Here is a 15,436-nt window from a genome sequence, read left to right as displayed (position 1 = left end):
ATGCCCTAAAATATCAGCCTACCTCTCACTAATCCTGTGCTAATCAAATATGTCCTCTTCTTGGTGAATACCAAAGCAAAGTATTCATTAAGGACCTCTCCCATTTCCTCTGGCTCCATGCATAAATTCCTTCCATTGTCATTGAGAGGACCTACCCTTTCACTAGCTATAATACACAGACACACATGCGCGCACACACATGCGCACACCCACACACAGACACATTGGAATCCACCTTGACATCACTTGCTAAGCACATTGTATGGCCTCTTTTAGCCCTCCAAATTCCTTGTTTAGTTTCTTCCCAACTTCCTTTATATTCCTCATAGGCCTTGTCTGATTTCAGTTTCCTAAACTTTATATATGCTTCCTTTTATTTGTTGACTAAACTTTCAGTATCTCGTCATCCAGAGTTCTAGAATCTTGTCATCCTCATCTTTCATACTCTGTAACATGCTGGTCCTGAACTCTGATCGAATGGCCTTTCAAAGACTCCTACATGTCAGATGTGGATTTACTCTCAAACAGACGCCCCCAATTTAATTTCTCCAGTTCCTGCCTAATACTGTTGTATTTAGCCTTCCCCCATTTTAGTATGTTCACCCAAGGATCAGTCTTAACCATAACTATCTTTAAATTTATGTAATTATGATCACTGTTCCCAAAATGCTGCTTAACTGAAACTTCATCGGTAAAGTGATGGAAGGTGCCATCAACAGTGCGATCAAGCAGCATCTGCTCAGAAATAACCTGCCCAGTGACACTCAGTTTGGGTTCCACCAGGGCCACTCAGCTACTGATCTCATTACAGCCTTGGTTCAAACATAGACAAAAGAGCTGAATTCCAGAGGTGAGGTGACAGTGGCAGCCCTTGATATCAAGGCTGCATTCGATCAAGTGTGGCATCAAGGAGCCCTAGCAAAACTGGAATCAATGGGTATCAGGGACAAACCTCTCCGGTGATTGGAGTCATACCTGACGCATCAGAAGATGATTGTGGGAAGTTAATCAGCTCAGCTCCAGGACATCACTGCAGGACTTCCTAAGGGTAGTGTCCTCGACCTAACCATCATCAGCTGCTTCATCATTGACCTTCCCTCCATCACAAGATCAGAAATGGGGATGTTCGCCAATGATTGCACAATGTTCAGCACCGTTCGTGACTCTTCAGATACTGAAGCAGTCTATGTTCACATGCAAGAAGATCTGGACAATATCCAGGCTTGGGCTGACAAGTGGCAAGTGACATTCGTACCACACAAATGCCAGGCTATGACCATCACCAATAAGAGACACTCTAACCATTGTTCTTGACATTCAACGGGGTTACCATCACTGAATCTTCCACTATCAACATCCTGGGGGTTATCATTGACCAGAAACTCAACTGGACAAACCACATAGACACAGTGGCTACAAGACCAGGTCAGAACTAGGAATACAGTGGTGAGTAATTCACCTCCTGACTGCTCAAAGCCTGTTCGCCATCTACAAGGCACAAGTCAGGAGTGTGATGGAATGCTCTCCACTTGCTTGGATGAGTGCGGCCCCAACAACACTCAAGAAGCTTGATATCATCCAGGAAAAAAACCACCTGTTTGATTGGCACCACATTCACAGCATCCACTTTCTCCACCACCAACACGCAGTAGCAGCAGTGTGTGCTATCTACAAGATGCACTACAAAATTCACCAAAGGTCCTCAGACAGCACTGTCCAAACCCATGATCACTTCCATCTAGAAAGACAAGGGCATCAGACATATTGGAGCACCACCACCTCCAAGTTCACCTCCAAGTCACTCACCTTCCTGACTTGGAAATATATCATCGTTCCTTCATTGTCGCTGGGTAAAATTCCTGGAATTCCCTTGCTAATAGCATTGTGTGTCAACCCATACAAGAGGACTGCAGCGGTTCAAGAACGCAATTCACCACCACTTTCTGAAGGGCAGCTAGGGATGAGCAAGAAATGTTGGCCAGCCAACAACGCCCACATCCCACAAAAAAACGAATAGAAAAGAGATACCACCTGGCAAGGGTAAATCCCTAGTACAAGATCTAGTGCAGATCCCTCCCTAGTTGGGCTATCTACATATTATTTCAAGAAGTCATACCCTGGGGCTAACTCTTGCCAACACCAACATTTTGAGGTGCACATTGCTTCCAATAGTCAACTGCAGGTGACGCAGCAGATCAGGGTCAGTTTTGTGTTGTGTCAGCCCAGTTCAAGTATGCCTCCGGCAACAAGGTACTTGAGAGCAGTAACTGAGTAGAAGGGAACTGTGAGGAAGGGATTTCCAGGTTTTTGATTGAGTGACAGTGAAAGAATGATTTCATCATTGCAAGTCAGATATGTGTGTGGCTTGGAGGGAAATTTGCAGGTATTGGTGTCCTGGCTGCCAGTAGACTTTCTATGTGATAGATGGTTCAAGCTTGGAAGGTTACTGAGTTACTCACTTTCATTCTCATTATACAGTTTCAAATTCAATTCCACTGTTATCTTATTTGTTGCTGAATTTAAATTGTCACTTACATTGACTATTGGTTTATCAGCTCCTGTGCAGGCTCCTCTGCTGAAGCATCGCTTGTTTCATCTGCAGAGTTGTCCACCTGCCAGAGTCCACACAGGGATCCTTCTGGCAGTGATCACTCTAGCAGAATTGGCACAGAGATCACCCTGGCAGAGTTGGCACAGAGGTGCTGAAGGATCATCAGAAACAAGGGTAATGTTTGAAGTGGAAAGACTGAGAGAGGCTCTTGGGGAAATAAAATGGAAATACGTGGTAAGATTTCTTTATTTTTGCTTATATCATAACGAATTAGCATTTGATGCCTGTGTGTCATGCAAATTTCAGTCTTCAACCAACATTTAAGACCTACAAGCAAGTCTCAGGACATGTCAAGAAACTAATTAATATTCTACTGTAATTGTTTTAGACACCTGTAATGCAAAATAGGAGACTGTGGCATTGTAAAAATTCCAACTGCTGTTTCTCCACTGCTGCTGTGTGCACTTGTATGTGTGAGAGAGTTTGGTCCATGTCTGTAAGACACTCAGCGTGACCTGTGAGTGTGTTAGTGTGAATGTGTGTTTGCGTGTGTTGGGAATCTGGGAATTGGTTTGGGAGCAATAATGGCATGAATTGAAAGCTGGGGCTTTCATCACCAAAGCTGAATGCTGTGAGAGGTATCTGCACTATTGTTTTACCCTGACTTCGTTCCTCAGAGTCCATTTTGCACAATGAGGACTTATCAACTTTGTGACTGACTCTTAGCCTTTTGCAACCACTCAGCACATTTTACATTCCAAGATAATAAAATGTGAGGCTGGATGAACACAGCAGGCCAAGCAGCATCTCAGAAGCACAAAAGCTGACGTTTCGGGCCTAGACCCTTCATCAGAGAGGGGGATGGGGGGAGGGAACTGGAATAAATAGGGAGAGAGGGGGAGGCGGACCGAAGATGGAGAGTAAAGAAGATAGGTGGAGAGAGTGTAGGTGGGGAGGTAGGGAGGGGATAGGTCAGTCCAGGGAAGACGGACAGGTCAAGGAGGTGGGATGAGGTTAGTGGGTAGCGGGGGGTGCGGCTTGGGGTGGGAGGAAGGGATGGGTGAGAGGAAGAACCGGTTAGGGAGGCAGAGACCGGTTGGACTGGTTTTGGGATGCAGTGGGTGGGGGGGAAGAGCTGGGCTGGTTGTGTGGTGCAGTGGGGGGAGGGGACGAACTGGGCTGGTTGAGGGATGCAGTAGGGGAAGGGGAGATTTTGAAACTGGTGAAGTCCACATTGATACCATATGGCTGCAGGGTTCCCAGGCGGAATATGAGTTGCTGTTCCTGCAACCTTCGGGTGGCATCATTGTGGCAGTGCAGGAGGCCCATGATGGACATGTCATCAAGAGAATGGGAGGGGGAGTGGAAATGGTTTGCGACTGGGAGGTGCAGTTGTTTTTTGCGAACTGAGCGGAGGTGTTCTGCAAAGCGGTCCCCAAGCCTCCGCTTGGTTTCCCCAATGTAGAGGAAGCCGCACCGGGTACAGTGGATGCAGTATACCACATTGGTAGATGTGCAGGTGAACCTCTGCTTGATGTGGAATGTCATCTTGGGGCCTGGGATGGGGGTGAGGGAGGAGGTGTGGGGACAAGTGTAGCATTTCCTGCGGTTGCAGGGGAAGGTGCCGGGTGTGGTGGGGTTGGAGGGCAGTGTGGAGCGAACAAGGGAGTCGCGGAGAGAGTGGTCTCTCCGGAAAGCAGACAGGGGAGGGGATGGAAAAATGTCTTGGGTGGTGGGGTCGGATTGTAAATGGCGGAAGTGTCGGAGGATAATGCGTTGTATCCGGAGGTTGGTAGGGTGGTGTGTGAGAACGAGGGGGATCCTCTTGGGGCGGTTGTGGCGGGGGCGGGGTGTGAGGGATGTGTCGCGGGAAATGCGGGAGACGCGGTCAAGGGCGTTCTCGATCACCGTGGGGGGAAAGTTGCGGTCCTTAAAGAACTTGGACATCTGGGATGTGCGGGAGTGGAATGTCTTGTCGTGGGAGCAGATGCGGCGGAGGCGGAGGAATTGGGAATAGGGGATGGAATTTTTGCAGGAGGGTGGGTGGGAGGAGGTGTATTCTAGGTAGCTGTGGGAGTCGGTGGGCTTGAAGTGGACATCAGTTACAAGCTGGTTGCCTGAGATGGAGACTGAGAGGTCCAGGAAGGTGAGGGATGTGCTGGAGATGGCCCAGGTGAACTGAAGGTTGGGGTGGAAGGTGTTGGTGAAGTGGATGAACTGTTCGAGCTCCTCTGGGGAGCAAGAGGCGGCGCCGATACAGTCATCAATGTACCGGAGGAAGAGGTGGGGTTTGGGGCCTGTGTAGGTGCGGAAGAGGGACTGTTCCACGTAACCTACAAAGAGGCAGGCATAGCTGGGGCCCATGCGGGTGCCCATGGCCACCCCCTTAGTCTGTAGGAAGTGGGAGGAGTCAAAAGAGAAGTTGTTGAGTGTGAGGACGAGTTCAGCTAGGCGGATGAGAGTGTCGGTGGAGGGGGACTGGTCGGGCCTGCGGGACAGGAAGAAGCGGAGGGCCTTGAGGCCATCTCCATGCGGAATGCAGGTGTACAGGGACTGGACGTCCATGGTGAATATGAGGTGTTGGGGGCCAGGGAATTGGAAGTCCTGGAGGAGGTGGAGGGCGTGGGTGGTGTCACGGACGTAGGTGGGGAGTTCCTGGACCAAAGGGGAGAAAATGGAGTCCAGATAGGTGGAGATGAGTTCGGTGGGGCAGGAGCAGGCTGAGACGATGGGTCGACCAGGGCAGGCAGGTTTGTGGATTTTGGGAAGGAGATAGAAACGGGCCGTGCGGGGTTGGGGAACAATGAGGTTGGAGGCTGTGGGTGGGAGGTCCCCTGAGGTGATGAGGTCAGCCATATGGTATCAATGTGGACTTCACCAGTTTCAAAATCTCCCCTTCCCCTACTGCATCCCTCAACCAGCCCAGTTCGTCCCCTCCCCCCACTGCACCACACAACCAGCCCAGCTCTTCCCCCCCACCCACTGCATCCCAAAACCAGTCCAACCGGTCTCTGCCTCCCTAACCGGTTCTTCCTCTCACCCATCCCTTCCTCCCACCCCAAGCCGCACCCCCCGCTACCCACTAACCTCATCCCACCTCCTTGACCTGTCCGTCTTCCCTGGACTGACCTATCCCCTCCCTACCTCCCCACCTACACTCTCTCCACCTATCTTCTTTACTCTCCATCTTCGGTCCGCCTCCCCCTCTCTCCCTATTTATTCCAGTTCCCTCCCCCCATCCCCCTCTCTGATGAAGGGTCTAGGCCCGAAACGTCAGCTTTTGTGCTCCTGAGATGCTGCTTGGCCTGCTGTGTTCATCCAGCCTCACATTTTATTATCTTGGAATCTCCAGCATCTGCAGTCCCCATTATCTCTGATACATTTTACATTCCATCTGACAGCCAGAGGCTAAATGGAGAGGATAATGGTGAAGGAATTGTAGAATATGAACAGCCACATATATCAGCCTAAATTTTGGAGCTAAACAAGGAAGCTTTTAATTCTTTAAGCTTTTCTTTAATTGGTAAGTTCACTCAATACATGTATTTTACATTTTTTTTGTTTTCTTGGGTCTTTTAATAAAGATTAGAAATGTTTTTTTTAAAATAATCTATTATCATGTTTTTAGTGTTTTCCTTACTGGAGTTTCTTAAAGTTAAAACTATTTGTTTTCATCAGATCACTGCGTGTTAATTATTGTCATATTTTCAGTGTCCTCTTGCTTTTGGGTGTCTTAATAATAGTTTAAAAAATTCCTTTTTCAATCATTTCAATTGTTTCATTGAGACCATGCTAATAAGTATGCATTGTTTTATTTTCTTCTGTTTTTTATTTCATGTTTTTTTTAAATTTACATGAATTGTGTGTTTTCTTCTTATCTTACATTAAAGCTTACATCCTCGGTCTGGCTTCATCAAAGTTAATTTACCACTGAAATGTAAAATTCACATCAACAAAAAAAAGGTACATAAAGCTGAAAATTATATCAGGAAAATAATTAAAATTATAAAGGTGCATTGTGCAACATCCCCAGAGTGGAAGCCTACTGCTGAGCTACCAGATTGAGCCAATAATACCAGCTGACTGGGCAGCTCCCAATGACTGCTACAATCAACTACTGGCAACAAACCACAATAGGAAACACAAGAGTCCATGAACACCAACCAGCAACAAAAAGACACGACCAATACTCACTCATCTCCATTCACACGGATGAAGGGGACCATCAGTTCGATTGGGACAATACCAGGATCCTAGGATAGGCCAAAAAGAGACGAGCATGGGAATTTCCAGAGGCCTCGTTCTCCACCAAGAAGGCCAACAACAAACTCATTGAGCTAGACCCTTTATATACACCACTGCGAAGAAAAACCAGAAATAAGGTAATCAAATCCAATGGACCCCAGAGTTTAAATACCAGGCAGGAAAACACAACAGTGCTTCATTGGAGGCTGACCTGATGAGGGTAATGAAATGTCTGCGAACTAATGAACCAGCTCAGTGAGCGAACCAACCACAGCAAGCCACAATGCCAATGTTACTTATTGCCCAGAACAGGGAGAAAATCTATGTCGAGACATCCAGAAGTTAACAGCCTCTACAAGCCTCAATTACTGGTTGAATTACTCTTTTCTTCTGGATGGCTGCTACAGTTTTTCCCTTCAGGGAAGTGTCTATGAACGTTGAGGGAAGTGTCTATGAACGTTGATTGGACTGCTGAGGCAGGCAATTAGTGCTACTATTTTCAAAGGGTGTGGACGCACATTTAGCAATGCGATCATTTGGAAGAAGTTTTTGGAGAATAATAGTGTGATATTGAATTCCTGGGGGTGATCAGATGGCTAAACTTAGATCAAATTCAAATCAGAATATCAGAGATAATGGGAACTGCAGATGCTGGAGAATCCAAGATAATAAAGTGTGAAGCTGGATGAACACAGCAGGCCAAGCAGCATCTCAGGAGCTGCTCCTAAGATGCTGTTTGGCCTGCTGTGTTCATCCAGCTTCACACTTTGTTATCTCAAATCAGAATATCATTGGTTTACATGTAAAAAATTAAATCAAACAATTAAATATTGGGCAGGACTGGTACATCACTTAAATATAAGACACTTGGACCACTGACAATGCTCTGAAAGTTAGTATTTTCAAATAAACCTGTCAGACTGTAACCTGGTATGATTTGATTTTTGACCTTGTCCAATCCAATCCAACACTGGCACTTCCACATCAAGAGTAAATGTACTCAACAAACTATCCAAGAGAAGAATTTAACATTACAACAGACAAGTTGTTCAAATGTTGCATGTTATTTAATCTGTCAAAACTTCTGGAACTGTCAAAAATAAAGGCAGATTAATAACCAAAAAAAAGTGATAAAGAATGTATTTAGTCTAAATGGCAATACTTGGACTTCTTTAAGTTTAATATATTTTACCTAGTTTGTAGTAGAATTTTTATTTCTCAGTCAGTAGTTTTTAAATTTAAATCCTTCTTCAGAAACTTAAGCACAAAGATTAATCCTCATATGCCAAAGCTCTGTTAAATTGGTGACAGCTTTTGGATTAAACATTAAAACAAGTCTCTGTACTATTTGAAGAAGAGCAGCAAAATTATCCCTGGAGTTGGCCAATATCATCAATCCATATCAGTGAAAATCCGATTACCTGGTTATTATCTCATTGCTGCTTGTGGGAGCTTGCTGTGCAAATATTGTCTTCTGTGTTTTGTCTATAACAATAGTTGCTAGACTTTAAAAAAGGACTTAACCGGCTGTAAAGTACTTTAGAACATCCTAAAATTTTGAAATTTGCAATAGCAGATGTGAGTCTACATTTGTAAATTGTATATATATTTGAAGCAGAGAGATTGCAAATCAATCAGCGATCCAGCAAGAACATGATGAATAATATTTATCTTGTACAGGTTCTGTTTGTCATGTCAAACATTTCAAAATCAAAGCTGATGTGTAGGTTGGCTTAAGTATTTCCAGAAATCCAAAGTCTTTTGTAAAGGTAGCATCCACAAAGGGTTGATATCAAGCATTTCCCTGGTATAGCCTCTGGTAAAGATAATAGATACATGCTGCATTTCTGGGGTTGGGGGTTTGTGGTTAACTCTATAACTGTAATGAACAACAGTGCTTCCTAAAATATAACTCAAGTTATATTTTACTTTCATAATTGAGGGGTAATATTATGAACGAGTACCTTAAGAATTACAACAGAAATGATTTAAACTGACTTGATACTGGCTGAAGAATATTTGATTGTGATAAACCTACGATATAGAAGAGAAGGATCATAGATGTTTCAAGACAAAGGTTCTTTCTGCATAGCCCTGCGCTTCTTTTTTTTCTCTCTTCAAGTGCTTATCCAATTCCCTTTTGAAAACCAAAGGTTGAATCTGCCTCCACCAGCCTCTGGTGTTGAATTTCTAATATTAACCAGTACCCATATAGGGATAATGGGAACTGCAGATGCTGGTGAATCCGAGATAACAAAGTGTAGAGCTGGATGAACACAGCAGGCCAAGCAGCATCTTAGGAGCACAAAAGCTGACGTTTCGGGCTTAGACCCTTCATCAGAGAGGGGGAATGGGGTGAGGGTTGGGAAATAAATAGGGATAGAGGGAGAGGCGGATCGAAGGTGGATAGAGAAGATAGGTGGAGAGGAGACAGACAAGTTAAAGAGGCGGGGATGGAGCCAGTAGAGGTGAGTGTACGTGAGGAGGTAGGGAGGGGATAGGTCAGTCCAGGGAGTATGGACAGGTCAAGGGGGCGGGATGAGGTTTGTAGGTAGGGAATGGGGGTGCAGCTTGAGGTGGAGGAGGGGATAGGTGAGATGAAGAACAGGTTAGGGAGTCGGGGACGTGTTCCTCATGTTATCTGAGCTTCAGTTGTAAATCACCTTAAGTCAGTCCCTTTAGCTTCTTAAGCCTGCCATCATTGGGAATAATTTCTCATTATCTACTTCTGCTAAGCCTCTTATGATATTGACTACTTCAATTAATTCACCTCTCCACCATCTTCGTTTGGGACTACAATCTCAGCTTCTCAAATATTTCCTCACAACTGAAGTCGCTTGCCCCCGGAACCATTCTCACAAATCAATGGGTTGGCATCTTGAAAGTCTTTGAATCTCTCCTGATTAGACAAAATCCTTTGGTTGATGTTGATCCAGGGTTTTATGAAGGTGGGGATCATAACTTTCTGGCTTTGGTAGTTTAAACTTACATTTATAAAGCCCAGTATCTGCTATGTCATTTTAACCATTTTCTCCATCTGCCTTGTCAACTTCAACAATTGTGCACTTTTGCTTTTATTATTGTTTGCTATTATGCAATTTATGCCTATTCATTTATTATCCTGCCATTTAATTCAACTTAACACCTCAGTAACTTAAATAATGATACTTGATCTAAAATGACCTTCATGAGTGCCATCTCCTCATTAGTAGTAGTAATGTTTGATGCTGCCCATCTGTCTCAGCTGTAATCTTTCAGAAGCAAATTGTTGCTTCATTAATTTAAAAATGATGTTCACAAATAAATGATTTCTCCTCATTATTCTCTTCTGTCTTTCAAGTAATCACTGTGGGAAGTTTTCAATGTATCTAACCACAATCTTGCAATAATTTTGCATTTAATCTCAAAGATCTATCCAATTCTAGGGCAGTAACCACTGCTAAGATCATAGAATCCCTACAGTGTGGAAACAGGCCCTTCGGCCCAACAAGTCCACACTGACCCTTGGAGAATCCCACCGAGACCCAACCTCGTATAATCCACATAATCTACACACCCCTGAATGCTACGGGCAATTTAGCATGGCTAATCCACCTAGCTTGCAAATCTTTGGACTGTGGGAGGAAACAAGAGCAACTGGAGGAATCCCACGGAGACACAAGGAAAATGTGCAAACTCCACACAATCACCAAGGGCGGAATCAAACCCAGGTCCCTGGCACTGTAAGGCCACAGTGCTAACCACTGAGCCACCATGCCAGATCCATTTGCTGTTGTGGTGATAAAAACCATGTTTGTGATAAACACTAGCATGAAATCAAAAGACACGTGCAATAGGAATTTCCCATTTCAAACAGTACCAATATTCAGCAAAGTGAGAGCCATCACCAGAGCATTGAAAACTTTCCAGATTAAGTGCTGCATCAGTCTGTTTGCTGCAATGCTATTATATGCCACAATGATAATGCTCATGCACGTATGATCAGATTGAGTTGGATAATCGATCTCTATAATGCCCCCTCTTTAATTCAGCCAGTGATATTCCTTTGCTGAAATAAAAAAAAGACTTCAGGGTTCCAATGTTTAAGGAAAGTGGATAGGTTACAGATAGAACTAAAATTGGCTGAAGAACACAGGAAATCAAGAGATTCGAATGTCCTGTGAATTTTAGCATTACTTGGAATGTCTTCTGCTAAATGGACAGCCTGCTGGTGTATGGAAGGTTTGGGTTCATGGGGTAGCGGTGGAGGGGCTGAAAACTTTCTTAAAGGTCCTGGAGAATGATATCCTGGTCCATAAAAAATACTAACAGTGTCAGTTTTCCTAGGGAGGCAGTAGCTGTTCACTGTTGACAACAATTTAAGTATGTTAATAAAGGTCTCACCAATCCATGGTGGGACACTGAGATACTCTGATATTTGTCATTGTTAACAGACATGGTTTGGCATAAGAGATAATGGGAACAGCAGATGCTGGAGAACCTAAGATAACAAAGTGTGAAGCTAGATGAACACAGCAGGCTAAGCAGCATCTTAGGAGCACAAAAGTCGACGTTTTGGGCCTAGAACCTTCATCAGAGAGAGGGATGGGGAGAGGGTTCTGAAATAAACAGGGAGAGAGGGGGAGGCAGACCGAAGATGGATAGAGGAGAAGGTAGGTGGAGAGGAGAGTATAGGTGGGGAGGTGGGGAGGGGATAGGTCAGTCTGGGAAGGACGGACAGGTCAAGGATGGTGGATGAGGTTAGTAGATAGGAAGTGGAGGTGCGGCTTTTGCAGCTTGTCCCTGCCTCCCTAACATGTTCTTCCTCTCAGCTATCCCCTCCTCCCACCTCAAGCCGCACCTCCATTTCTGACCTACTAACCTTATCCTGTCCCCTTGACCTGTCCGTCCTCCCCGGACTGACCTATCCCCTCCCACCTCCCCACCTATACTCTCCTCTCCACCTATCTTCTCCTCTATCTATCTTTGGTCCGCTTCCCCCTCTCTCCCTGTTCATTTCAGAACCTTCTCCCCATCTCCCTCTCTGATGAAGGGTCTAGGCCTGAAACGTCCGCTTTTGTGCTCCTAAGATGCTGCTTGGTTTGGCATAAGGTTTGTTTGTGTAGTGTTGGGATCTTGTAGTTTTAACCCTCTCCTATCCTTTTGAGGCTATTGAGGTTGTGGAGCAGGGGAATGTCATGGCAGTGCATACTTACTCTTTAAGTTGCCATACAGAGCAGTAGGAGGATGTGGGGCTTTGCCAATTATTTTCTTGCTCAGTTAAACTTTGAGAGCAATGAACAAAGAGCAGCAGCAGCTTTATCGAAACAAGAGGCAGTGAAATAAGCAAGTGTGTCAGCTCGGGATTCTCCAATTTCCCCCAGCTGCTGACCAGAGTGACATTGAAAACAGCCAAGGAATAGAATGCACTCTCAGCCCCATTTAATGTTGGAATGATCTACAATACTGAGAACTCAAACAAAGGGAGAAACATGAAAGAAAAGTTAGTTTGGAAATTTCAACATGAGTATATTTTTACATTGCAGCAGAAGAAATCAGATTCTGCGCAAGAAGGCAGCTCACCTTCTCAAGGGCAACTAGAGAGGGGCAATAAATCCTTGCTCCATTAGTGGTGCACGTGTCCAAAATAAATTTTAAAAATTTAGTTCTGAGCAAGGCTCACCAGACCCGAAACAAACTCTGCTTTTTCCTTCACAGATGCTGCCAGACCTGCTGAGATTTTCCAGAAATTCTGTTTTTGTTCCTGATTTACAGCATCCGCAGATCTTTCAGCTTAATTTTTAAAAATCTTCATTCTGCTTTCAGACATGGTGACATCCTGAACTGACAATGTTAAACATGATTTATGCATATTTTAATCCCATCTTCCTATTTCTGAAGACATTGCTTGACTGGCTGAGCATTTTCAGCATTATTTGCTTTGATGTTGAATATCACAGCACCAGCTATCTCTTTCCTAATGTTTTGCTGTAACAATGATTCACTCAATAGAGTGTTGCTCAGGTGCTGCTGCACAATACATCCATCCCATGGTGCATTTACTGACTTTTTGAATATCTATCCAATTATCCAGTAAATTATCTCGTACTTTACATGGGAAGTGGACTCAGTAAGCTTCACACACAGTTGCCGTCTGGACTCCAAGTGCCACATGGTTCAGGTTATTAAGTGTAGTGTATCTCATGTGCAAGCCATCGGTCTCAGGCCCATAATGTTGTGGTCTGAGTACTATATGGACAGTTTCATTTCCGTTAAATAGATGCAAGCCTGAATAAGTATTTTTATTGGGTTCTATTAGCAAAATTTTGACACTCAAGAACATTCTGTTTGATGACACTTACGGGGCTAAATTAGATAACTTGTAAAACAGGTCACAGGGATTGTGATACATGACAAATTTGTGCCTGTGAACTGCAATGCAGGTAGCAAGCCAATTCATACTGTTTGGTTCTTAACATGAGTGTATTGTCCACGTCAGTGCTATGTGCACTTTTTATTGGTTGGGCCAGCAAACGGTGATTCAATACATTGAGTGCTTAGCATCAATTAATGCTAGCTTGCACTATTTAGAGAGCATATACATGTCTTAGAGGAGAGATGCATTGTGGCCGGAGCAGGTACTGGCATTTCTGAGGAGGTCTAGGCTTATGTTGGTATGAATTGTACATGGAGAAAAACTTAAGGCTTTCTCAAAACAAAGGTCATAGATTTCCAAAAGCCTTATAAATTGATCCAGCTTTGTTCCCTTTCTATGGACCACATATTGATGATTATTATAGATAGTTACTATCTATCTAGTTAGCCTGCCTGCCTAAGCTCTTGTAATCTTCCATATCCAGATTGCTCATTCTGTTCTAGTATGTTCGCTGTTCATAGTAGTACCTTTTGCACATCAAGTGTATTTTACAGTCATGGGCCACTCTTTGCTTTTTCTTTTGTTACAATAAATGTGGTAACAGCTGGAATTTCTCAGGGATTATCTGCACTCCTGTTTCTTTGTGAAGGCCACATAGTGTCGTGGAATCATATAGCATTTAAAGAGGCCCTTTGGTCCAACTTGACCATGCCGACAACTTCCCAAACTAAATTAGTCCCACTTGTCTGCACTTGGCCCACATTCCTCAAAACTTTTCCTATTTATGTACTTATCTAAATGTCTTTTAAATGGTGTAACTGTACCTGCATCCATCAATTGCTCAGGCAGTTCTCACCACTCATGAACCATTCTCTGTGTAAAAAGGTTGCCCCTCATGTCTTTCTAAACATTTATCCTCTCACCTAAAATATGCCCCTTGTTTTGAACTCCCTCACCCTAGAGATCGGTACCTTCTCCTCTATAATATGGACATTTTTCAAGATGTCGCAATTTATTTCCCCACATTCTGTATCTTCCAATTCCTTCTCCACAATAAACAGTGATGCAAAATCTTCCCCATCTCCTGCAGTTCCACACATATGTGGCCTTGATGATCTTTAAGGGGCCCTATTCTCTCTCAAGATACCCTTTTGACCCTTATGTATTTGTAGAATTTCTTTGGATTCTCCATGACTCTACTTGCCAAAGCTATCTCATGCCCCCTTTTTGTCCTCCTGATTTCCCTCTTAACTATACTCCTACTGCGTTTGTACTTTTCTAATGATTCACTCAGTTTCTACTGTCTATGCCTGATATATGCTTCATTCTTACTCTTGACCAAACCCTCAATTTCTCTAGTCATCCAGCATTCCTTACACCTAACAGCCTTGCCCTTCACCCTAACAGGAATATACTGTCAATGGAGTCTCGTTGTCCGATTTTGAAGGTTTCCCATTTCCCAGCCTGCGAACATCCGCCCCCCTGCCCCCACAACAACTTTTGAATGTCCTTGCCTAATACCATCAAAATTGGCATTCCTCCAATTTAGAGCTTTAACTTTTGATCCAGTCTATCCTTTTTCATCACTGTTTTAAAACTAATACAATTATGGTTTCTGGCCCCTGGGTGTTCCCCCACCGACACGTCAGTCACCTGCCCTGCCTTATTTCCCAAAAGTAGGTCAGACTTTTCACCTTCCCTAGCAGGTACATCCACATACTGAATCAGAAAATTTTCTTTTACACACTTAACAAATTCCCCTCCAGTAGAAGCCCTTAACTCTATGGTAGTCCCAGTATATGTTTGGAAAGTAATGTTTTGAAACTACCATAACCCACCCCATTGTTCTTGCAGGTAATGAGATCTCCTTACAAATTTGTTTCTCAATTTCCTGCTGACTATTAGGCAATCTGTAATACAATCCCAATAAGGTAATCATCCCCTTCTCATTTCTCAAATCCACCCAAATAACTTCCCTGGACATATTCCCAGGGATATTCTCCCTAAATACAGCCATATTGTTATCCTAATCAAAAATGCCATTCCCTCTCCTCCCCTGCCTCCCTTTCAATCCTTTCTATAGCATCTATACTCTGGAACCTTAAGCCACCAGTCCTGTCCACCCCGAGCAATGTCTCTATAATTGCTATGATATCCCACTCCCAAGTTCCTAAACATGCCCTGAGTTCATCTGCCTTACCTATTAACCCTCTTGCATTGAAATAGAGGCAGTTTAATTTATCAATCCTACTTCAGTCTCTACTTTGTTCCTGCCTGCCCTGACT

General features: G+C 44.0%; 1 long non-coding RNA gene across 1 annotated transcript in view; it reads left to right on the top strand.

The window, feature by feature from the left end:
• The first annotated feature begins 2,694 nt into the window (after nt 1-2,694).
• The window catches only part of LOC132210255 (uncharacterized), a 214,128-nt gene continuing 201,386 nt past the window's right edge, over nt 2,695-15,436 (top strand). The window contains exon 1 of the long non-coding RNA XR_009446488.1: nt 2,695-2,785. This is a non-coding gene — a long non-coding RNA (uncharacterized LOC132210255). The remainder of the gene's footprint in view (nt 2,786-15,436) is intronic.

This window comes from Stegostoma tigrinum, chromosome 11 (genome assembly GCF_030684315.1).
Source record: "Stegostoma tigrinum isolate sSteTig4 chromosome 11, sSteTig4.hap1, whole genome shotgun sequence".
Classification (NCBI taxonomy): Eukaryota; Metazoa; Chordata; class Chondrichthyes; order Orectolobiformes; family Stegostomatidae; genus Stegostoma; species Stegostoma tigrinum.
The sequence above is the reverse complement of the archived record's forward strand: the minus strand, read 5'-3'. Positions and strand labels throughout refer to the sequence as shown.